The sequence below is a fragment of the Helicoverpa armigera genome, chromosome 19 (assembly GCF_030705265.1).
Source record: "Helicoverpa armigera isolate CAAS_96S chromosome 19, ASM3070526v1, whole genome shotgun sequence".
NCBI lineage: Eukaryota > Metazoa > Arthropoda > Insecta > Lepidoptera > Noctuidae > Helicoverpa > Helicoverpa armigera.
Window position 1 is genome coordinate 3097330 of NC_087138.1, and position 26158 is coordinate 3123487.

General features: G+C 34.4%; 1 protein-coding gene across 2 annotated transcripts in view; it reads right to left on the reverse strand.

The window, feature by feature from the left end:
- Positions 1-26158, reverse strand: part of LOC110380829 (ras association domain-containing protein 10) — a 138578-nt gene that overhangs the window by 60100 nt on the left and 52320 nt on the right. Inside the window, exon 1 of one of the 2 annotated variants that reach the window (XM_049841339.2) lies at positions 16733-16756. The exons of the other annotated variant lie outside the window; for it this stretch is intronic. The gene's annotated coding sequence lies outside the window, so the exon portion shown is untranslated. Of the gene's footprint in view, positions 1-16732; positions 16757-26158 lie in introns of those variants that run through there. 2 annotated transcript variants of the gene reach the window in all.

Genomic DNA, 26158 nt, shown 5'->3' on the forward strand with positions numbered 1-26158 from the left:
ATGAAATTTGTGAATGTAAAAACCTCGAATGTGGAGTATGTTCCCACCTTAAGTAACTGGGTATGGACACTAGAAGGAATAGAACTGCTTTTAAAAAAAATTGCTGCGAAGTACGGAGTGACATCGGTTTGGTTGCGGCATCTGAATCAGGATCCAATAGAAAATTTTTTTGGATCGATAAGGAGTCAAGGATGCCGCAACGTAAACCCTACTCCAGATGGATTTGAAGCAGCATTTAGCAGCCTTTAATAAACAGCCTATCTAGTGTCCATGCCCCAGGGACAAATTGTGAGGCAGATAATTGCCACGCTTTGCATGAAGTTCTCATCACAAGCGGGGCCTGCAAAGAACAAATAAATTGTGAGCTCTCTGAGATTCCGGACATTGAATTTACAGCCCTTGAAGACAAAAGCGACCCCCGTATAATTGGGGGGCTACAATATGTTAGCGGTTATTTTATTAAAACCGCTAAGAAGAAAGTCTTCAAGGGTTGTAGTGAATGTAAAAAAAATTTAATGTCCGATCAGGAACACGATTATTTAAAATATAGAGAGTATGCTAATAAAAAATGGCTTTGCAGTCCCAGCGACTCTCTCTTAAATTGTGTTTCGAATCTGCAGGATATAAATTACACAATAATTAAAAAATGTTTGGAAAAAAAATATTTAAAAGATTTCATCAAAACATTAATATTTATACATTTGAAATTCGATTTCATAAAATGTGAAATTCATAAAGAAAAATTAATAGACTTTTTAATCAATATATCCTGCAGATTCTTTATTTACAATTACTGTAAAGATATTAATAAAATATTAATAAATAGGAGAGAGTGTGATGATGATACGGATTCCTATAAGCTAAAAGCGAAAAAATTATACATGAAATGTTTTAAAAGAAAAAAATAAATTATATTAAAGGTTATCAGTGTTTTATTTATTGAAAAACATCTTATAAATATTAAACAAAAAGAAACAAAAATCTACCTAGACCCAGTAACCACTGCTTTATGTAGCTATATGTATATATATTGACAAATAGTTTCTTAAACCTGCGTTCAGAAGGCGCCACTTGTCTTACTTAGTTTGGTAGTCGAGTTGGACCTCTATTTCATAATATAAAAAGTACTCTGTGTTTAGTCAGCGCCAGGCGCTTATCGAGGGAGGACGTATCGCTCGCTGTTGCGCCGCGCAAACTCGCCGGAGCTCGAAAAATATAGCGCAACCTGCGCAACGAACTCGTTATGATACTAGTGAGTTTTTATTTTATTTATTAGTTATAATGATCTGATTGAAATGTAATATACACAAGATATTCTAATGCGAAAATGTTATAGATTGGGTTCTCTTTTTTTGATGTTGGTTATATAGAAATATGTACGTAAATGTCATCGTCGTTAGTTTCGCTGTTGCATAATAATATTATTGGATATCTTTGATTCTTGAAGGATAATGAAAGCATATTTAATTCAGATTATCAGACTCAATCGGATACCAGTACAAATAATATGGTAAGTATTTTTTGTCACTCGCAACAGACATATTTGTTTTAATAAACTATTTACATTCCTAGTTTTTATTGTTGCAGGAAAATGAAGATACAATACATGGAAGACGAATTATAGATTTTAGTTTTTTTTATAAATCAATTACTTATACCTAATTGATAAACATGGTGAAAAGTTTGGTTGTCGATTAAATCATTTAAAAATTGTAAACGATTATTTGTTTATTGTAACTCAATCGAGCTATTCTAGGTTATAAAATTCATCGGTACAAATAATATTTCATAAACTATAAAACCAATAAACTATTTCGAAAATAAAAGTGGCAAAGTCTCAAGTTTGTTTGTGCCGCGTGGCGGTCCGCAGGTGTGCGTTGCGTATTTCACTAGACGCACACGCGCGCAAGTGCTGCCGGCTATCGTCTAATTTACCTAAACCTGAGCGATTCGATTTTGTAATAGCGCTCTTAAGCGTGGTTGACGGGGAACCACGTAAGCCAGTAAAAGTAATAGAAGCCACTATGGTGACAATAGGCGGAAACATTGCGCCAACTCTCCATGGATGCGTGACAGACTTGTGCAATGCTGACACACTGGCGGAACCAATTGTTAGCAGGATGTTGCGTTTGCGCATTGTGTTGGAGAGTATGTGCGGTTATATTTTTGTGGTGTTATTAGAGAAAAGTTGAACAGAAATGACACCTGTTGAAGCTTTTTTTTAAACTGTTGATTTTGCAAAATATTTTTGTTAATTTTCAGTTGTTGAAAGTTCCCAGTCCTCGCTGATCTAAGTGAGAACGATGTTACAGAAAGAGCGAAGTGGAGAAAAAAAAATAGGAATGCTGACCCCACCTTCGTAAGGGTTACAAAACGGAAAAGAGAGAGAGAGAATGACTTATCCTGGTGAGAGGATCCTTTCCGCTCCAAAATACTTGTCCTTGCACTCCCAGGGCTCTAGCAACCCCTAAGTAGGAGTATATTAAGCTGAATCCAAGATGTTTGAATAAAACACCTATTTATAATCGTCTTGACTGACTACGAACTCGCAGTGAGCATGCTTCTTCGTATGATGATGAAGTATGAGCATTACAAAATGGACTAATTGAATTGCATTATTAGCTATTAATATTCACTATTACAAAGAGGTTCTATTCAAAAACTCCCATACAATAAACCACCTTATTCATACACATATTATTTCTATATATAGCAATAATTTAAGCACTTTCAAAACTACAAAATTGAAATACAATTTCTATGCAACATATACATTACTAGCCAACCGTGACGGTTGTGTGTCGTTGCGAAAAACGGAGATGCGGTCGCGAGATGCACACGCATCGGCGCGTGCGCATAGTCCATTGCAAAATTAGACTTTATGACGTAGTTTTAAAGTTGATTTTGCAATGAAAGAAGGTAATAGTGATTTGATCGATCGCTGATAGACAGTCATTTTCTTGGATTGGAGTATTTGATGAATTTTAGGTATGTTGATGGAATTTTCAAGATTTTTTTTATTGAATAAGTACCAAGGATGTGATGATATTAGGCTTTTTGTAATTTGTTTCTCAATAGCAATTCATGAATTACAGATAATAGATGACCTAATAGATAGTTTCAATAATCCCAACAAACTCTATACTTCGCAAAATAAATAGGTATTTCCCGAAAAATAACCGACATTTACCTTTGCTAACAAAAGTTAAGCAATACTTATTATGATGGGTGACAGTGAATGACCAATATAATGGTTGACGGATTTATTTTAAGATGGTCATGCACTTAGCAATATCGTTAGAGTAATGTATAGGCATATTGATTTCTAAAATACCTATCATTTATGAAGTACTGTTCAGTCGATGTTTAGTATTTAAATACCATTTCTACCTTGGGTAAGTATTAAAATATCTTCCAAGACCGGCCTTCCGTATTCTCACCATAACTGTTGATTTTGACGAAGTTTTTTTTCTCGAAAGGAAATGGTGGTTTTTATTAGTGGTTACGAAATATTTGAAAAAAAAAGGAGAAGGGATTGCCTAGTCCTAACTTTGAGCAAACAACGATCATTAATCTATTTTTCTTAAAATGGAGTCGGTAAAAAGCCCAAAAACGGCTGACCCATTTCCTGCAAAAGGATCAATTAAATATTGATACTACACCATTTTTTACCAATGCACGGAACCTCTCTAATATGTACCGCTTATTTCTGAACTACTTGAAAAACCGTCATTTCCTGAACAACTTCATACGCCAAAAAAAAAACTAATTCCTGCATACAAAAACATATCATAATACAGAACAATAATATACAGCATAAAATAACACGATTTCACTAGCAATAACCATTTACTGTCTTGAAAATTGCACTTACGCCGCTGTCGTTGAATGCAACACGTCGTAAACTTAAAGAAATATGCGTAAACGTTATTTCGCGACTGCATATGAATTTTCTCTCACTTATGTAATGCTTACATTGTGGTGGTGAGATGTTTGGTTCCTGGATTTGTATTAATATAATAAAGCAGAATCATTTTTTGTTTGTTGGTTTTTTTCCCTAAAGGATACCGAACCAGTTTGAGATTTTTTTTCACTACTAGCTACACTTTCCTCGAGTCTCATAAGATATTTTAGCTCAGTGCGGGGTGTAGTTCCCAGTTCCCGCAGGACGCGGGTGAAACCGCGAGGAAACGATTAGTTTTATATGAATATGATCATGAATAGCTTATCTGTTTTGGATGATTATGAGTTATGAATGATTGTGAACGAGCTAGTTACAACTAATAATCATGATCCACCATTTTTATTGTCCCACTGCAAAGCGAAAACCTCTTCTTATAAAAAGAAGGAATGAGTATGTACTTAAAAAGTACACATCATATGAAAATGTAGTCTGACCTGCTTCAGGTACTATTTGGGCATTATACACAGCCATAATTTTCATATTAACCGCAACAAAATATGCTGAATATTTAATTTTATATACTTACCTAGATTTATAGTGAGCCATTGTTATACAATTTTAAATACTTAGACCAGCTTAATAATTCCTGGCAAACTCAACTGCTATCTAATGGAATCGAATGTTTCTATTGAATTTAATAATAAAATGTCTAATGTATGTTTGTGTTGAACTCATTATACTTTCACTAAGTCCCAGTATTGGTCATAAGTTTCTCTACCTAATAGAAGCAGTATTATTCCTACTTCTAAGTATTTAGAATTTATTTTTCTAGGATTTCTAGGTGCTTAATCAGTAGGTTTTGCATTTTAAAGTTTGCATATTATGTTTCAGTCCTGCCTTTGTCAGAAATTTTATTTCGGTCCGTGTAACATGTATTTTTCTTTCATACTTTTTTTCCAGCCATATCATCCTTCACACAGTCTCTCCATCTTTTTTCTAGTCGATCGTCCCCTTCTTCCATAGCTATCAACATATTCTTTACAGCTTCATTCCTAAAAATTATTACTTATATGTACCAATCCTTCCTACTTATCATCTTTCACACAATCCATCCATCGTTTCTCCTATCATACCCTTGCTCTATTTATATCTATCAAGATATTCGTTACATCATCATCATCTCTCGAGCCTCTTCCCAACTACCTTGAGGTAGGCTTCACAAGGAGCGACTGTCTATGTGACCTCCTCAGCATGAGTCTTGTAGGTACTTCATCATCATCCTCCGAGCCTTTTTTTATGTTGGGGTCGACTTCCAGTCTAACCGGATTCAGCTGAGTACCAGTGCTTTACTTGACTTACTCAACCCAGTTGTAGGGACTTCATCATTCTTCAAAAATTTATCATACCAGTTCTAATCTAGTCTATTATAAAAACATTGATCGCGTACGTTTCGGTACACAATCATGAATGTTTCATGGGCAATTACTAAGTGATTGGTGCCATACATTACTGAGTGATTATAGTGGCTTTGTTCAGTGCCTACTTACGTGTTATGGGCTTTTAATGGTTTTTGTTTATATTGGGCTTTCAAGGCTGTTTCTGTTGTTGTTAGCTGATTGACTGTATCTATGATTTATTCGTTCAAACGACCTACCAGCTCTTTAGAAACTTCAGGCTAGTAACACGGTTCTAAAGGGACGAAGTTCTTCTCATGAAGAAGAACCGGTAAGAAAGTCCATGGACACTATAAAAAAAATACAATTGTTTACAATAGTTGTTGCAAGAAAATAGGACAAAATGTCCAGGAGAGACTTGTATGTAAAAGTTATAAATTCGGCCGTGTTCTATCGACATACCTAAATATTGTCTAAATCTATTCAGAGGTTTTTACACAAAAACTTACATAACCTTGTGCAAATAAATTTCAGCGTATTTAGCAATAAATCTAGTAGGTATATTTTGAGAGTCTACGGCCTTCCTAACTTCGACATCCCGTCCCTTCTCTGCCTACACCAATTCGTTGTAACAGTATGAATATTTAAATTAGCCTCTACGTTCCCATGGCTTACTGATCGATGGCATTCTGAGAAAAATATACCTACTCGTGTGTCGAGATTTGGTGAATCGACTGCAGAATATAAAGAGGCACTTATATTGTGGTATGTTACTTTGTAATCTTATACTTTTTAGTTGAGATGGATGTGCTATCAAAAGGCAAATGAAACTTATGAGAGAACATTTTTGTATGCACATGTTTTACCACAAGATAATGTTAGTGTATTTTTGAGTTCTTGCTCATATTAAAAGCATAAGTTAAGTACATGGTGATATTTAAAAGAAGTCATGACCATTAACGCCAATTTCATTTTTCTTCTTCAAAATAGACCGACAATGTTGGCAATGGCTACATACTTTATGCTATGCTACTTTATCACGACATATCATTAATGCAAGCTAAAAAAAATATCTTCTATTTAGTACATAGTTAATGCAAATCGATCCAGCCATTCCCAACGTTAGGTGTGACAAACCTCTAAGTAGCATTTTGTCAGTCTCAATAAACGGTTTCTATCACCCCAATGAGCTTTATCTCCATAACAGCCTGTCGGAAATAATTACCAGTGATTGCTTGAAAACCTGATCCAGGATTAATTTACAGCAACTGACGAGTGTCAACGACATCTAATCTGAGTATTCTTGAGTTTTAAATACGTGACTTAATTGGTACTTTCATGGTACTTGGCAATAGATCTTGAAATAGGTTTTCATTAGGGACCAACATGTACTTTGGATTTGCTTGTATTTAGGGAACTTTGGCAATTTTCAGTAGTTGTGGTACTTATTCTGTTAAAACACTTGTACCTATATCACTGTGATCAGCATTCAGATTTAAATAGGGTATTTTTTTATTTATGACCCAATTTCAAGCGTAAAGTCACATAGGTTCTATGTCAACTCGATCGACCCCGTCCTTAACTATTGCCAATTGCTATTTTTAAACGACGGTATCATTATTACTTACCAATTAGATAAGTAATAATAAAAAAGTCTACATGAATTTTAAACTTATTTTAACATCACCAAAAACAACGAAATACCTCCAAAGTAAAAATCAAAACCCTAAACCCAAAATCATATACCCACTACATTATACAAATGCTAATACCTCCAGTCATCATTATCGCTTTCGTACCGACTCCCGCGCATCCGTCGCGATGACGTCACCGCGTACGCTCCGGCGCACATCAACGCATGCGCACTGACGATCTATCACCGAGAACTATGTGCGAACTGTGTTATGTGTTCAGGATATGAAAAATTATGTTCACGCTATTTTAAATGTATGAAAATTGAAAATTCTTGATATTTTGTAGACATTTTGTTGCTTTGTGAGGTTATAAAAAATATTATTAACTATTTTGTGCAGTATATAGAAACAGTGAATCATAATCAAATATTATTTATAGGAGACAATTTCGTACCACTATTCAATTTTAAGAATTCTAAGACTTGTGTAAACTCAACTACATAAGTAGTTAAATCTTCACTCGTAACATGATAGTAAAAGAAGGCTTTATTAAGCCATAAAGAGCATAAAGGTACGTCTTGAATGCTTGCTGCCGACTGCAACTGCCACACATGACGCGACTGTATGAAAACAATTGATAGGTATCTAAGGGCTACTGCACGTGCTGCTGCCGCTTCGATCCAAAACGGTTTCATGTAAATACATACAAACTAGTGGTGCAGCTGTGGCCGAGTTCAAAACGTACCTTAAAGCTAAGGGGGTAAGACATTTATATTTCATCATCATCATCTCAGCCGGCGGACGTCCACTGCTGAACATAGGCCTCCCCCTGAGATCTCCACAGATACCTGTTGCAGGCGATCTGCATCCAGCGTCGACGACGACCTCAATATTTACTGCATGTAAATGAAGTTCCTAAGTATTTACATAATTAAACAGCAAAAACCATTAAAATCTATTATTATTTACGGTCATTTGACGCCATAACACACATACAGTCAAAAGAAAATTGCGTAAAACGGACTTTCTAAACAACAAATCATTTGAATCGCATCGCTTGCGCAGGACATCACACTAAATATTGTAATTGTGCATGCTGTAATGTGAACTACGAAATGTTAGGCTGTGGCTTACACCGTAACGAATAGTTTCAATTTTAATTATATGAAAAACTTAGTAGTTCTTTATTAGATAATTCGCAGTATGTATGTGTAATTGAGAAATTATAAAATCCTTCAACCGCAAACGAATTCTAATACTTACAAGTACATACAATTGAAGGACAGAAAGTATCTTACTTTGGCTTCGACGTGCAAGATACTGAAAACATCAGGTAAACAAAACGAAATATTAACTTAAATACTCAAATAATAATCGAGGATACATTCCTCATATACTCACAATAACAAAAAGTAATTGACCGACACAAAATTGACACAAAACATGATTAATACGATCATTCTAAATTCATTATTATGTTCAGAAATCACAAATGCAGACTTCCCTATGAGAAATGTATGCACAGAGAAAACCAATCGCATAATCAAACGCATAATACTATTGTTTTACAACGTGTCCAAATGTAAATAACACACACCAAATTGCTGTTAAATATTTAACAAGAATAAAACATCAAACAAATTACTTATTAAGTATTCAGCTATGAGCGAAAGAGTGCACCTTCAGAATTTTAATTATAAGAAAACAACAAATTTTTGGGCGTACGTCTGGTTGCTCACAATGAAATATTGTGTCACACTTAAATCGGTACACGTCTATTTAGAAGAATCGTTTATTTTTAGGTATCCGACTTTGTTATATGGGTTTTTGACCCCATTTTTGGTTTAAATTATTCACTTGTTATCCTTGTTGGTTCATGAATGTCAATATTTTGCTGCAAACATAAATCAAATCCGGCTTTGACGTTGGTTTGTTGTTTCTACCTTATCATTAGAGAGAGAATGCAATAAGATCCATTATTTTACCTGTTTTTTTTTTATTTCAATTATTATATGTTTTTTTGGTACCGATTACTTATATAACAACTTAAACATAAAAGGTAACCCAAGTTGACTCTACCTAAAAGAAGTTTCAAATGAAACTTCTCCCAAGTCGAACACTGAAAACACTGAAATCAGTTCAGCCAAACATGAGATAATTGCGGACAAACATACCTCCGTTTTTGAACTCGTTTAAAAATCAATCCCAATTTCCATATTCATTTCTCTGCCAAAAATACGACTGTCAAATAGACGTTCATGCTACACAACGGTGTAATATAAGCCCGTTAATTGCAAGCCATGTCAGCACGCAAACCCATGATACTAAATGAAGTAACCAGACTCGTGATAGAGTAAAATGTATACGTTCGGGAAACGAACCGACTATTGCGTTTGATCGTGCTCTCATTACAATTATGAGTGATTTAGTGATTGTTAGCTTAGTAATTATGTTTTCATGACGATGAAAGGGAAAGATAATGTGTTAGTCAATTGTTTGAGTTGAAACATTTCGCGTGTTAACGCTTGTTATATGAAATTTGTAAGAGTTGGTGTAGGGGTGCCGCAGGGAGTCGTTTTAGGTTTTATATAGTTGTTTTATAATTCTAATGATCGAACTCCTCAAACACTACAATACATAAATAGGTGTTTAGTAAGATGCTGTGTAGGTAAATAAATATTGTGATTTTATCACAGCACATTTGCAGTTATAAAAAAAGCAAGTTTAAATGCAGTGGAGTCTAAAAGACCGTGCTGAATTCAGATAGATTTAAATAAAGATAACAATATAACAACACACAATCATACAGATGCATAAAGACCTAGTATTACTCATACAAATATCTCAGTTTCTGAGCACTGAGTCACACAAATTCAAACCTCCCATTTTGGTAGACGAATAAATTAAGAGTCAATGTACATAATACTTGTAAAACAATAGATAGTTCCCACGTACCTTTCACGCAAAGGTGTGAACACATATGTATCTAAAGATGCTATCCGAATAATTAGTAACACTACACTAAGAATTATTAGAAACACCAGCATTTTAACAATGAATGGTTCATAGTGTTTGCCTGGTTCATTTAATTATGTTTGCAGTTAGAAACGTGTAATTGGGACTAAAAGATGAATTGCTGAGGCATGATAAATGATCTCAACTTTCTATTGAAATACATACGCTTTTTATACTGCAAAGAATAGACGGCAAAGAACGTTGTAATTAATTAAAAATTGCATGATAAGTCATCAATGACAGAAGATCACAAGACCATATAATGTGATTAAACAGGCTTTTAATTGAGTAATTTTTAATAAGACTTTGTTATTTTGATATTGTAAAACAGACGAAATATACGTAATAATAAACATATGAAAGGTTTGTTTGTTGATTCAAATAAATGTTACAGCGCTAATAGTCTACTTTTCGAGAATGGACACACTTAGGCTACTTTTTATTCGGGTGCACCATATAGTTTCCATGTGAGACGGGGTAGACCGCTAGTGGTAGCCAGTCATAAATACATATGAGGAAGAAATCAGTAACACACACAAAACGTATCATACAAGAACACAAATAGAATGATAGTCTCTTATTAAACGAGTAACGACATAAGTAATAAAAGAAAGTAGAATGGATTTCAACTCAAGAGAATTAAAATTATCAAAAGTTATATAAATCAACCGCCAAAACATTGAAATAAATTAAACAAAACACTAATAACAAAACAAACGTTGAAGAACTTAACATTCCGAGTTTCCCCTGTCTTAGGAGTACCATTGAAGTGTCTACCAACACAACGCCTGCTAATTAATGGTGTCAAGAAACCAAAAGTGAAAATAACATGTGAGCTATCGTTCCTATTAAATAGACAATAGCCATGGGTTATAGCGGTTTTCAAAACTGTGAATATTTTAGATAAGATCAGGAATCAAGACAGTGAGGTTTTGCGTAACAGAAAATGTTTATGTTAAATTGGACTTTAGTGTGGTCAGAAATTATTTTTCAATATGTGTGTGAATTCCATAAGTCGTAGTGGCTTAGCGGGTAAAGAATCAACCTCTCAAGTATGAGGGTGTGGGCTCGATTCCAGGTCAGGCAAGTATCAATGCAACTTTTCTAAGTTTGTATGTAGTTTCTAAGTATATCTTGGACACCAATGGCTGATAAGAGGAAACCTGGACTATAAAGTCTGAAATTACCAACCCGCATTGAGTAAGCGTGGTGATTAATGCTCAATCCTTCTCCGTGTGAGAGGACGCCTGTGCCCAGCAGTGGGACGATAAAAAGGTTGTAACAGTTATACCTACTACACATAAGTAGTACCTGTCTACCTTTGCATTACAGCTAACTAAAAGGATCTGATATATTGTAATTATTCATAATAACATTCAATTTACACGATAGTGCAGTGCTCACGTCAAAGTTATCGACATGGCCAGTCCACCATTACTGATATATGGGTAATTAAATTGTTTCAAATGAACCTATTAATCAATTATTTCAAAACCATATACAGCGGTTTCTACTACATAATGTTTGCATGTATTTATGCACTTATGTGTGAGTGTGAGTTTTGAACTAGTCTATACATATAATAAATCTGTAAAAAAACTGTGTCTGTACATTGAATATATTAAAAAAATAATAATTGGGTGGGGTTTAGAAACAGTAATGGAGCACAAATCCAAAAAAAAAATTCTGTCTGTTTGTCTGTATGTCTGTATGTCTGTTTGTTTGTACACGCTAATCTTCGGAACTACTGGACGGATTTTAATGATTTTTTCTTTGTTGTATCAGTGTTAAGCCTGGTCAACATATAGGCTATAATTTATCTTCGAAACTTGAAGACCTGATGCAGAACACCAACAGACCAACAAAACTATAAGAGATACCAAAATGGTGGCATAGCAAAAATTGTTTCATGTGATGAGCATTTTCAGCTGAGATAATAAATTTTAAGATCTGGAACACCTGATGTGGAACCCCAAGAGCCCAGCTTCTCTGTACCATATACAGGTATGACGTTTTAGCAAAAGTTGTTCAATCTGATAAGCACTCTCTGTTGACTTATAAAAATTGAAGATGTAAAACACCTGATGTGGAACCCCAGGAGCCCAGCTAGACTATAGCATATAAAGATATGACGTTTTTGCAAAAGTGGTTCAATCTAATAAGCACTCTCTTTTGACGTATATACATCGAAGATCTGGAACACCTGATGTGGAACTTCAAGAGCAATACTACACTTGAAATGTATAGAAACGAATGTTATGAAATAGGTATGGTGACACAAAACCGACGATTATCCCTTTATACACTGTAGAAATATGAACTCAAGGACAATCCCCGGTGGACGTCGTTAAAAAAAAGACAATCCCCGGTTCTGTGCTATACCATTGCTAACTGTGGATGAAAACTACTTGGGCTATTGTGGTGGGATGCTAATTGACTAGGAATGGGGATACTACGGGAACTATGGCACCTGCCGATGACAATGTGTTAGATACATGTAAAAATTGCAGGTGGAGACTTCGCCAGCTCACTTACTGGGCCCCCGGGAATCAGTCACTGAATAGCAACAAGAGGGCAACAGGGACATGAGCGGCTGAAGTGTGAGAATACCTCGGCGGATTTTAAACGCAGATTACGCGCTCCCTGTGGGTCACTTACCACGAGGCATCCTCCGAGCAGGGCTACTAACCCTGCTCTAGCGACGCTGGACGGCCAAGCCAAGCCAGAGGCTTGAGACCTACCCCCGTCATGGTTCACTCCGACCGGCCGGAGATGGGGGCAGTATACTCTCCCTGGAGAACTCAGTATATATAGCCCCGCGGGGTAGCTACTCCCCGTCATCAGCCTCAGATGTCCTGCGGTGCTTATATCTCATTATTATTGTCGTTATTATCTCAAGAGCCTTTGTCCCAATTATGTTAGAGTCGACTTCCAGTCACGATGCAACTGAGTACCAGTGTTTTACAAGGAGCGACTGCCTATCTGACCTCCACAACCCGGTTACCCGCTCAACCCAACACCCCTTGGTAAAACTGGTCAGACTTACTGGTCTGACTACCCATAACGACTGCCAAGAATGTTCAATGACAGCCGGAACCTACAGTTTAACATGCCTTCCAAACAACGGTCATTGGTATCCAAAATATACGTAGAAAGTACCTACATACGAACTTAGAAAAGTTGCATTGGCAGGTACTTGCCAGACCTGGAATCAAAGACGCACGCTCATACTTGAGAGATTGGTTCTCTACCCACTAAATCACCACGACTTCCACTAAGTCACCACGACTTTGTCATCTATTAAATGTTTTTTACGTAAAAATACGTGTAATATTTTTGCCACACACAACTTAAATGCGGACTAATTAGAATCACTACTTTTATCCCTATGGTCGCGTCTATTGCGGTTCAGTTCTCAGCGTTTTGTTTAGTCTGCTGTGCCTTTGCCATTGAAGTACAAAAATTAAATATATGGAACGTTTCTAATGCGTATTCCGTTGTTTTCAAGTCAACGGGCTCTTAAAATTCAATATCAGACGATTAAGATCTTTGATTTTGCTGACCCCGTAGTCGCTGGCATAAGGGACAGGATCCGCGTACGAAGTCGCGGGCAGAAGCTAGTCATATAATAATTAAACTAATTGTTAAAAAGTCGGCCTAGAGGTTGAAATGTCCTGGATTCGAACTCGCGTTCTCGTATCTGAGAGTCGGGTGCTTTAACTAAATGGCAACCAGAACTATAGATACCAAAACTATACCTACTAATAAAATATAGGGGTGTAAACGTTTCGAGTTAAGCCAGGACTCATCTGAACCTGATATAAATTGACAGTCCTACAAATATACTCAACCTTCAATGGAGAGAGACACTGACATTTAAAACATATAACGATTAAAAACTTGATTCCTTCTTATCTACTTATATCCCTCTTCCCTTGACCAAACCCACATATGGTTTATCCTTCACAAACCCAAGTATACCATTTGGAATCCTGCCCACATCCACCAAAGCGTGAAGCTAGCCAGTACTTGAACCATTGAATATTCATGTACCTACGTATCTACTAACATCCAATGTTGTATTGTTTGTTTGACAAATGGGGCCATATCCCACCAGTCTGTCCGTCCGATTGTCTGACGTTGAATGGAGTTGACAAGGTCATCGGTGTGTAGTGTGGTTTAATTTTGTAGATGGTTTTGTTACTGTATAACATGGGTTAGAAGAATTTTAATGGTGGTGTAATTTGCAATTAATATTTGTGTGTCATACTGAACTTAAACTTTTTTTTTCTTCTTTCTTTACTTCGTCACAGTCCATAACGTCCACGGTTGGACAAAGGCCTTATCTAAGCTGGGGGATTTGCAATAATCACCACGTTTGGCTTGCATGTAAGTGAGCGCAGTATAGCATATTTTAGGCTACGATAACTGAATTTTCTGAAAGTCTTTTGCGAAGTACGAAGGTTTGATTCCAAGGCAGGCAATTACGTATTATACTAATGTTCGTTTTCTGAGTTAAGTGCACTTTCTAAGTATATCTGGGACAGCAATGACCGAGTAAAAGTGAAGGTAAACATCTTGAGAAAACCTGGACTTAAAAGTCTGAAATTGACAAGCAAGCGTGATTAACGCTCATTCCTTCTCTATATGAGAAGAGGCAGCAATGGAATAATAAGAAGGTGATCCAAACAAAATGTTATTTTCTTCATAGTTCTTCAAATAACATGTTCCTTCTAGGTCTAAAAGATTTATTGACGTCTAGATTCGTGTGTCAGGTTCGCCTAGTTTCCTACCAAATAAAACCCCTTTTAAGAATATTACCGACTACCCGCCGTACCAGTTACGATGGATTACGTTAAAACGTGTGACTTTAATGGCATTTTCTATTGAAGTCTGTGCTATTTTCCCTTTTATAGAATACTTGTGAATATTAATATTCATTCATGACTGCTTTTTTTTTTTGTTTTGGGCTTGGCAAGTCTCGTTGGCTCAATAATGTACAGTTAATTTGTCCACATGACTTAATCAACAGTACAGTGTTCTGGGAAAATCCCGGAAAATTCAAGTAAAATTTCTAAACACCAAACACTTTTTCAGAATTCCGTAGTCATCTGGGAATCCTGATAGTTTCGCCATGTCTGTCGGTCCATCCGTCTGTATAGATAGATCCGTAATCTCACAATCTAAGAAATTGGTTAAATATACCGATTGAGGCCCACCCAAGCTCTTTCTGATGCCCTCTGTCCTACATACTTAACCCTACCTTTATAATTATTATAATAGTTAGAACATTTTGCTTAACTACGGCCATAAAGACTAATTAGTGATAATTTTACAAATGAAGCGGCTAGATCAAGGGATTCAAAAAGCAGTACTCCTTGATACATAAAGGTCGCCGGAAAACGCTGGATGCAGGTCGCTTCCAACCGGTATCTGTGGAGATCTAAGGGGAGGGCCTATGTTTAGCAGTGGACGTCCTATAGTCGAGATGATCGTGAGATGATGATGACTCCTTGATACGGCGCGTATTGTGAGGAGGTATTTGTTTCTGGGATCCTAATTACCAGTAGCTTAGACCGTGTGCCCGATATTGGTGACCACCGATTTTTTTTACAATTTCAAAAATATACATAATTAATGTGTTTTAAAATAAATAAATGGAAAAACATCACCGAACTAAAACATATAACCCAGCTACACATCGAACAATTCACACGAAAGTCATTTAAATTCTACCGTAGTCACCGTTTCTTTTGACAAGTACAGCCTTCTAACAAAAACGTATTGAAGAAAATCATCAATTCCATTTTGCGACGAGTTAAGCAGTTTTTTTTTCTTTACCAAAACTAATTCACACGCCGTCAACGGTAGCTGTGACATAGTGTAAGGAAATCAGTAGGCTAAACCTGAACTGGAGTTATTTTGATTAGATTTTTGTATCTGGTTTAGAAGCAATAAAAGTGAAGAGATAGATACTTTATGCAGTTATTTACTATTATAGACATGCATATAAAAGCCATGAAAAAAAAAAGATTTTTCCGATATTTCACTTGAATGTTTGGGTATCATTTATTATCAGTCCTTACAAGAAAAGTAAGTTATAGTATCTTTCCTGGACAAAACAGACTAGACTTATTCATCCATTTTTATCAAACTATGAAGTTCATATTATTTACTTAGGGAAATACTTACCTTCTACCAGTAATAACTAGGTAAAAACGCAAAAATAAATATTTTTTTTTTAAATAATTAAATGACCCCTACCGCCGTGGGTACAGTGTGAGGGAGTGTCAGACTCTTGCAGACTAAAACTTTACTACTATATATTTATTATACTATATATTTATTTTTACGTCTTTCTGCAAAAACCAGAAAGACGTAAAAATAAATATATAGATCTACCTTGTCTTACTGTAAAATCTGCACTACGTCCCGCCTACAATCACGTCCTTGCATGACATAGCAGCACGTTGCTAGGCAACTGGTGTTGGGAAACTATAATATCGATGTCGCCTCAAAGTGGCAAGCACTATAGTGTCACCTTAACTATTATTACGCGGTGGGTGAAATGTATTAATCTGTTTAGATTAGATTTTCAGATATACCTATGTATATGGTTAAAAATATTAGCTTTTTTTTGTATAAAAATAGAGGACATTTTCGTTTGTACTTTTTTTAAATTGGTTTCTATTCCTTATAGGTATTTTGATGCGAAGAAGTTGTAACTTCACTAATATGAGTGTTTTTTTCTGGAATGAGTTATCTGTACTAATATAAAATTTTACCAAAGAATGCGCGTCGTGACTTCACCTCGCATCAGTCGCCTTACCTGAAAAAAGAAATGAATGTTATATTCCAAACTTTTTTATAAGATTTGATGAAATCATACAAGAATATAAATGGGTCGGACCATCAGTACGTAACAAATAAGGAAAAGAAGATTTTTTTTAAGTTGATATATTTTTAATTTTATAAGTATTTTCATTTCAATATAAAATACGTAGATATGTTCTGGACAGTATGTTTTTACATGTTTTGTTACAATGAATATAATGAATATTCATTATAAAATACAATGAATTTAAAACATTTTTCCACTATGAAAAACTTGCTGACATAAACGACATATTCCACTTCATCTTTAGAAGAAAATGTTTATATATTTTTAATACTAGGTTATCTGTACCTAAATACAAATAAAGTTTTCAACTCTTTTACTCTAGATAATCCATCCCAGACTAAACTGCGGATGATGGACAGATAGACAAGTGAAGCGACGCCGACGGCGACCGGCGCGTGCGCAGAGTACTAAGCGAGTAGTCAATGCACAGACGCCCAAGTTCACTGACAATATAAACGTCAGTTTTCATTAAACAACTATTTATAGGGTATCGAATGTTTTGAGCAATTGATAGCTGTAAGTTTTCAAGGGAAAATACCACGGTTTGTGACACGATCAGCAACTGACCAAAAAAAAATTTTCTGATTGTACTTTGAATTTTCACGTTAAATCAAAGTATTCATATTCGTACCATTTATTTGCATTCCACAATGTATAGAATAGGTGTTACACTATGGCCTAGAGCTAAGTAGCAATTGTGGAAGCCGGGCACAGCACAATAACATTTAACTTACAACTAAAATAATAATTATTAAATGTAAAAGAAATCTTTAAACAGTTGTTTAAAGAAAAACGGACGTTTATATTGACGGTTAACTTAGACCTCACTAGTTACTAGGTATGTAGGTAGCTTTGGTAAAGACATAAACATAGATTATACACTAAGTATCATAAATGTATTTATTGAGGAATACGGTTAGATAAGTTGACACTTTGTGAAATAAGGTCAAGGGGTTTTGACTCGGTCTGTTTGTGGATGGGTGACCATCTGTCAAAGCAAACTTAAACTCCAGATTCAACAATATAAGCTGATGGTTTTAGCTTCCATGGACTTGGCTTAAGTGGTTAGAAGCTGGCTTTTATCAGAAAAATACAAAATAACATTAATAAGTTCTTAATTAGGTAATATATTCTTGCTCTGTGTCCAAGGTTTGTGAAGCAGTTACATAAAAATTCAAGTTAATAAGCTAAGCTACATTCTTTTTGCCACACTATTTAGGGCATGGGAATAAATCTCATTAGATTTACCCCATTACCCATAAGTCTCATAACATCTAAAATCAATCATACCCAATTTTACTGACCTCACAACATCGATTAGCTCTCGATTCTTACTTCGAAATACTCAAACATCATTTAACTTTAAGTTCTATATAAAAGTATATTTGTTTCGGGTTGAAAGTTTAGGACCATACCCATAGGGGTCCAAGTGCCTACAGACTATTTTTAACATATTTGATTAGAGACTGGCCTGTACTTCGGTCAAAGAATATATGCATTGCCAGCGTGGCAATGCAGCCAGCCTTTTGGGCACTATCCCCGCTGACAGCGTTGCGGATAAGTTTTTTGATACCCGGTTGTAATACCTCTTTTATTTGTTAATATTTCCTGTGCATGCTTAAACACTTTTGTAAATTGTAGAAATAAAAAAAAAATCTAATACAAAAAATATGTAGGCATGTTAAAGTTAGAACGATATTTGAGAAGGCTTTCAAGTTGAGTGTACCTCTGGGTCACAAGAGGATAACTTCACAACTGAGCTCGTGCAAATTTCTGCAGTCTTACTTAATAAAAATATTCAGCTAAAAAAAAATTTTGTGTCGTTTCAGTATTCGGCCGTTAGTATCAAATATAAAGGCTGGGCCATTAAGCCCGAACGTTTCTATATAAGGCAGAATTAGCTCTACTCTATGCTCCAAATACATTACATAAATACCTATTAAGGACTTATGTGCTAGTAATAGTTTGATTTATAACTTAAGAGCGTGTACGCTCGGCGCGCGATGTCAACTTTAGGTAATTCAACGCAAAAAACCGCGCAGACTAGCGTCGCGGCTGTGTGCGTGCCTATCATACTTCACGTATAGTCACACAAACCATTTTGATCCTTTCGAGTGAAATTGGTAGAACAAAAAATATATTATTTAGTAAATAGTTAATAGCGGGAAAATAGTGTAAGTCTATGGATGTCTAAAATATGAAAGCATGAAAATAAGTCGTTAATACTTACACTCTTTTGCAAAAAAAACGGGCACCTATGAAAACCTTGGTTTTGAGGACTTTCTGTATATTACATACAATTTTCAACAGTACTAAATAGTCGACTGATGATTAATGACAATGTTAAGAGTTTCTGTATTTTAACCGATTTCAAAAAAAGAAAGGAGGAGGTTTCAATTAGATTGTTTTGTGATTGTTCTCAATTTGATTGTTCTCGATTTCTCAAAGACGCCTGGACCGATTTGAAAAATTGATTGTTTATATGAATGGTCCAGTCCATCCAGACCGAAAAATTGTGGTCAAATAACAACAATTGCCGGAAAGCCAAATATTGGTGAAGAGCTTGGGTTTACCATTGCAAATAAAGTTTTAAGTTATCTATCCTATATGCTTCAAAAGTTATTCGAGATCAAAAGTCAAAATTTGGGTACATCCAAAATGAAAAAAAATATAGCTCGATTGGTAACAGACATCTGCAATAAGTGATTTCTAGCCTAAGGAGTCCGCCATATTGGATTTAGACTCGCGACACATTTTTTCGAGTTATTCATAGCAAGACCTTTCATTTGATACCCATATCGTAGGAATGCATTAAAACATTTTTTCTCCATCTTGGGTATACCGCCATATTGGATATAGAATCATACATTGTCATTAAAACTGAACATTCAAACAAAATTTCAACTCAATCGATAAAAAAATATGCTTCAAAATTGAGCTTTAAATAAAATAGTAATGTATCAAGATTTGTTGGTCGCGCTTGAAATGTACTCTATTCTCGGTATCCACGGCAGAGGTTATTCACCCTACGCGATGTGACGGAGCGACACGTCCTCTCTCTGTGAAGCCTTGCGGCGGTCTGGTTTGAGTTGACTCGCGTGCAGCGTTTTATAGTAGTTTTAAATAATTTATAAAAAAATAAAAACGAGAGATTAAATTATAATATAAAGTTTATGTTTTAAAGAAAGAGTTATATTACTATAGTAAATAATTGTTATATTAAATTAAGTAAGATAGATAGGTAAAAAAAGCATTTGAAATTCACAATTTTTCACATTGTTAAAATATTTTTTTCTGAAAGATAGAGACCTAAATCAAAAAATGTTTTCAACTAACTATAGGCATGGGGATTTCGTCTATGGGTAAAAAAATAAATATGATTAGATTTGCCACTGTTTTCACATGAATTTAAGCTTCGAAATAGACGCTGAACGGGAATTTTATAAAACATCTGTTACGTTATAGGGGTTTTAAGTATTTAAACTACACAAATTGAAATTTATGTTCAATTAACTATATAGACAGTGAAATTACCTTGCGTTATTAAAAAATAACATAGTTATAGGATAAGTAGTTACTGAGAAACAGTGGTTTGAAAAGTACCATTTTAGGCCAAATGGCGCCCGGTTGACGTACACGCTCTTAATTCAATCAGTTACATTGTATATAACTCCATTTTGGTTCAGAAATGTGAAAAAGTGTAACGCATATTTTAACACTGTTGGTGATTGTGGAATTTTTGAGCAATTATTATTGTTAAATTCTTGAAAAGTTACACTTATATTTCTATTGAAAAATAAAATAAATACAAGATATTTATCACATTATAAGCCGATAATTCGTGGTAGTGTGCATATTACAAAGATCAAGTATTTAGCCGGTATCAGACTGACTGAAAACTTTGATTGAAATAAAGGTTTAATTTAAAAATAATTGCCAAACATCGGGTCATCTCTAGTCTGCGGTGTAGGTTATTGGCCCTTTTGTCTTCATTGTACTCTTACTGGCCCTTTTGATGCCTACCTAGCATCCACCTCTCTCTTTAAATTACTTATTCTTTCTCTCACAATTCAAAAAAATATCCCTTAACACACGTCCTATTAAATAATGGAAACTTAATAGATTACCTACCTAATTGAACTGGCAACTTGACCAACCAGACTTGTTCGTGACCCATTTTTCATATCAACTTCTTCAAGCCTTATAAGTAAGTTATCCATCATAGTTGACTAACACCATGTAGAAAAGTCTTTAAAGATTTTTTTATTTAGATCGTAGACAAGTATCGATCATTATCTGGTAGACACCCGTTTGATGGGAACTGCTCAGGAGTCGATTCTGTAGCGCGTTTTTGTTGCAAACAGGTTGTACAAAATTGGTGATAGTAGGTGCTATTTTTAATTGTGTTATGAGACGCTTTTAGAAGATAATCCAGATAGGTGTCCTGTGAATATTATTATAATTAGAACTGCTTTTTTGTTTTTTACGAGAAAGCTTTTGCATTCGTAGCCATAGTAACGTTATCATACAAAAAAACAATTAATCTTACTTCTTTTTTCTGAAGAAAAAAAAAACACATAATTATAAACACCTAAGTTTATGACTAAAATCCCACTAATTACCTCCTATTAATCCAAGAAACCCGGAACCTAATCCTCAGACATGAATACCAATTTACAAGCAAATCTATGTAGATTATCTCCGATTACGAAAACCGCCGCATAAAACCAATGAATTCAAAATGGTCTTAAAATAGTTATGTTTATTTTGATCCAGAAGTTACTATAACTGGTATACCGGGATCAGGTATAGACAAGAAAATCCTCATAGACCGTTAGTGAGACGAGTCTAGCACGGTATTGTGAGGTCCCTTGCCTTAATTAAAAAAGAAAAAATGCGGCCGCCATGTTGGTTTTTTCGCGCCATTTGAGCGGACATATTTGTTTGGAGAGTTTGAGAAAAGTTTTTTTGTTTTTAAAAAATTTTAAATAGTAGTTTTTCTTAAATATGTGTAGCTCTGACAGATGTTAGTTATTTTATTTATTTATTGCATAATGTACCTACTCAGTTCCCAACATACGTTCGAATACTTTTTTTTGTTTTAAATATTCAAAATAAAAAATAAAAGTTTTAGTGCCATGATTCATTTAATCATTTTCTACTTACTAAGTTAGGTCAAAAACATACAAGTACAGAGAAAAAATCAAGATTAGGTACTTTTACATACTTACGCACATAAATCCTCAGTAAATATACTCAATTTCTAAATATCCTGAGGAAGAAGAAGAGGATCTGCCTTGTGTAAATACCAATCTAGATCTATATTGAATTTGCACTAGGTACTTGATATATTTGCTAACCAATCAGAAATGCTCTAGAAATAATCTGAGGACTGCTTAAGTATTTATTCTTGGCCATCATTGAGCATGGACCACACAAGAAACGAGGGCTCTATTTATATTCACTAAGTGTCAATAGTATTCCTGTACCTAGGCATTACACTCGAGTGCAAAAAATAGGGATAGCATAAAATATTTTTTTGTAAGGCTATACTGTCTCATTGCACTACACACACTGAAATAATCTAATTTTAAGTTCCGTAACTGCCTTTGAATTGACGCTTTGATCCTGAGCAATCCACGTTTACGTAAACATTTCAAAAGTATTGTACTTACACAAACTACATATGTCAGATGCATAGTCCCACTTCGTATCCTCAAATTCTGGCCATAGGAAGCACTTTTGTCTCTTTTATTCATACTAATTTGCTTAATTAAACTGGGTGACTCAATTTTCATATTTACCTACTTAAACAACGATGCCATCTAGTCCACTTGCATTAAAATTCTAGCACGATTTATTTATCTAATCGGCCATGAACACAATAGCTGAGTCTAATCGATTAATTATAACAATTTACTCGTCTAAGTTTTCAATTATCTAGAAAATCGATATTTAAAGTTATCGAGAACATTATAAAGAATCACCTTGACACGATAATTTTAATTAAATACCCTCATTGACAATTTATTTAAGAGTAATCAATTTAATGCATCTTAGTTTTAGGGTTCCGTGCCCAAAGGATAAAATGAAAACCTACTAGCCCCATTTCAACAGGTTATTTCTCATGAACTGTGTCTTGTAGATAGATAGTTGTCACAGATGAGGTATTTCTGTTGATGCTACAAAAACCGATTCTAAATTAGAATACAATAAATAGTTACATAAATTAGAATAAAATTTAATAAATAGTTTATTTTATTCTAATTTATGTAAGAGTTCCCATAACTTATATATTTGGCATGCATGATTTTTGGATGCTTTATAATTAAATAATGGTACGGGACCACTACCGCGAGTTTGACTTGCACTTAGCCAGTTTTTATAAAATTAAAATTAAATACCCAAGAAAAAACTGTTCATTGAGCTGAGGACGCATAAAGTACCGTGAAATGGTTCTGACAGCAGGTTTTTAGATCTTTGAGTTAATAAAGATAATTTTTGAAATCTAGGTCAAGATTTGACGGTGTTAATAAAAGTGAGATTTTGGCAGCCTGCTGCAGATAAGTAGGTAACTAAAAATAAACCTTGTAAAGGTGTCTTTATTTTTAGCCGAATGTCCAAAAAGAGGAGGTTCTCAAAGTTTTTGTAAGGCGGGAATGTATTTACTGTGACGGCCTTTTATTTACCTAACTATATTTTAATTCGTATTTTAAAAGAGATCAAATTATGTCTAGTAAGTAGTATGTAAGATAATTGCATTTATTTTCACGAAATCACGAAGAAACCAGGTTAAAAGCAAATAAAAACTTTTTTTAATAATAGCTTATAGAATGACTTAAAATTCATGATAATGATATCTTGTACAAAAAATCCTATCCAAAATAAAATCATAGAAAAATCAAACCATTTGTAACCAGATGCTCATACAATACTATTGTAGTTAGTATTACTCAGCGCGTTATTCACAGTCTGAGCATTCGACTTCCCGCTGTTGACAATGCCTACATTATCTTACAAAACATACAAATTTATGCAGAATCAATGGACACATCATTCTGGCTGCGTCTTGGAACACTTAACGTACTGGAGACGCCATAACCGTAAAGTTACGTGCATCGAGTCTAAGATTGTGTAAAAAAATGTCCTACATCATCAATTTTGGCGACCCCGCGCTGGCGCAAAGGTTCGCAGGTTCGATTTTCGATACGGCGAACAATTGTGGGATGAGCGTGTTGGTTGGCTGTAGTCTAGATTTTATAATATAGTTTATCAATTGCGTAGACAAGCTAATAAATAGCTTACCATGGGGCTAAGCGGCCATGTGTGAAAGGTGTACATAATAGTTATAGTAGTTGTTATAGGGTCATTTCGCCTGTTCGCGACCATTTAGTGCAGTTGTTGGCAAGTTTGACGGCGATAATAAAAATGCTCCAGTACTCATTTCTATGTCAAATTTGTGTAATGTATACTTTATATACTCTTTTTTAAGATAAACTTTCAGTTGTATTAGAAATATCTTTCGTTTTCTATTTAAATCGATAAACCTCTGAATTAGGCGTTTTACCCAGTTTGCGTCCACAAAATCCAATTCGCGTCCACCCATGATCCAGTTCGCGTCCAGCAGCTTAGAAAAGGAATATATGGGTGAAATTTTTAAGAATTAATAAAGAAAGATTGTATTTGAACAATTTCTTTATTTAACAATCAACTTAATTATTAAAAATCAACATTATCATCATTTAAAATACACTTTAAAAAATAAAAATAATTCTTCTCAACATTGGTTTAAGTTACTTAAAATAAGATTAAACAGTACATTTTTTTATTAAGATATATATACGTGGTTATAATTAAATTATAATTTAAATATATATATAATTTAAATATTTAATTATAACCACGTATATATCTTAATAAAAAAATGTACTGTTTAATCTTAATATATTAAGTAATTTCATTTAAGATAAGTTCTTCGGATACAGGAAAAAAGAAGGAAAAGACAACATACACAGAAGAAGATTTAAAGAAAGCATTAAATGATATTCGAGAGAAGAATAAATCGATAAAAAAATATGCAAAGAATATGCTACCTTGTCTGATAATTTATTAACTCAACAATTCTTTTAGTTGTATGTTTACACAAAATTGTTATATTGTTTTGTTAATTTAATATGGCCAAAAACTTACTATAATCAACGCGGGTCTTTCCCTGTGATTTTAGCGTAAAATTAACAGAACTAATTACTGATTATTTTTCAAGTTGCAAAATTAATTGCCTAATTTTAAGTTACTTAAACCAATGTTGAGAAGAATTATTTTTATTTTTTAAAGTGAATTTTTAATTATGATAATGTTGATTTTTAATTTAAAATTAAAAAAAAATAAAAATATGTACTGTTTAATCTTAATATATAAAACAGTACCTATGTTTTAATTATTTTTTATAAGCAAGTATTTAACGAAAACAGTGGACGCAATTTGGTTTATTATTATGGAGGATAGTTTTAGTTCGCGTCCATTGTGGACGCAAAGTGGAAGTTTTGTAAAATTCGATGTAGTAATTCGCGTCCACCTTATTTTATTCGTTAAATATAAAAAACATTACCAAACTCATAAAAAACATTATACCTTTATTCATCATTAAACTGTAGAGATAGTTATCTATCCTAAAATTCATATAAAACAATATAAAACTTACCATCAAACACGCCGCTGCACACTAATTTTTATTTAAAATTCAGCGTGTTTGCGCTTTCTTGTTGAAGAGCCTAGACTAATTATTTTTTTTGAAAGGATTGGTTGGGCGCACAGAACTTTTGTCTATGTGTGCGTGCGTCTTATACATTTACGTATTAGTGGTAATGACTTTTCGTTTGATTGGTGCGTTAGTTGACTTGTTTTCGAGGATTTTTAAAAGGAGATCGGCAAAATGGACGCGAACTGGACTATGGTCGCGAACAGGCGAAATGACCCTACAAGAGTGCAAAGTTGTTTTTTAACCGCGTGCTCAAATTTGATGACCGAGCAAGCGAAGGATTCTAAAATTGAAACACGAGCGTAGCGAGTGTTTCAATAATTAGAATCCTGAGCGATAGCGAGGGAATCAAAAGAGCACAAGGTGAAAAATCTTTGCACTCGAGTGCAACACGTAACTTTTCATCCCACCTCATCGAGGAAATTAAAAAAAACAAAATGGCGCGCACACATGAGTATCAAGTTATAAAAGAAGTACCTATTAAAGTTCATTTATTTGAAAACTCAGTTTAAAAATGAAACGAGGTTAAAAATCTATGTAAAAATAATAATA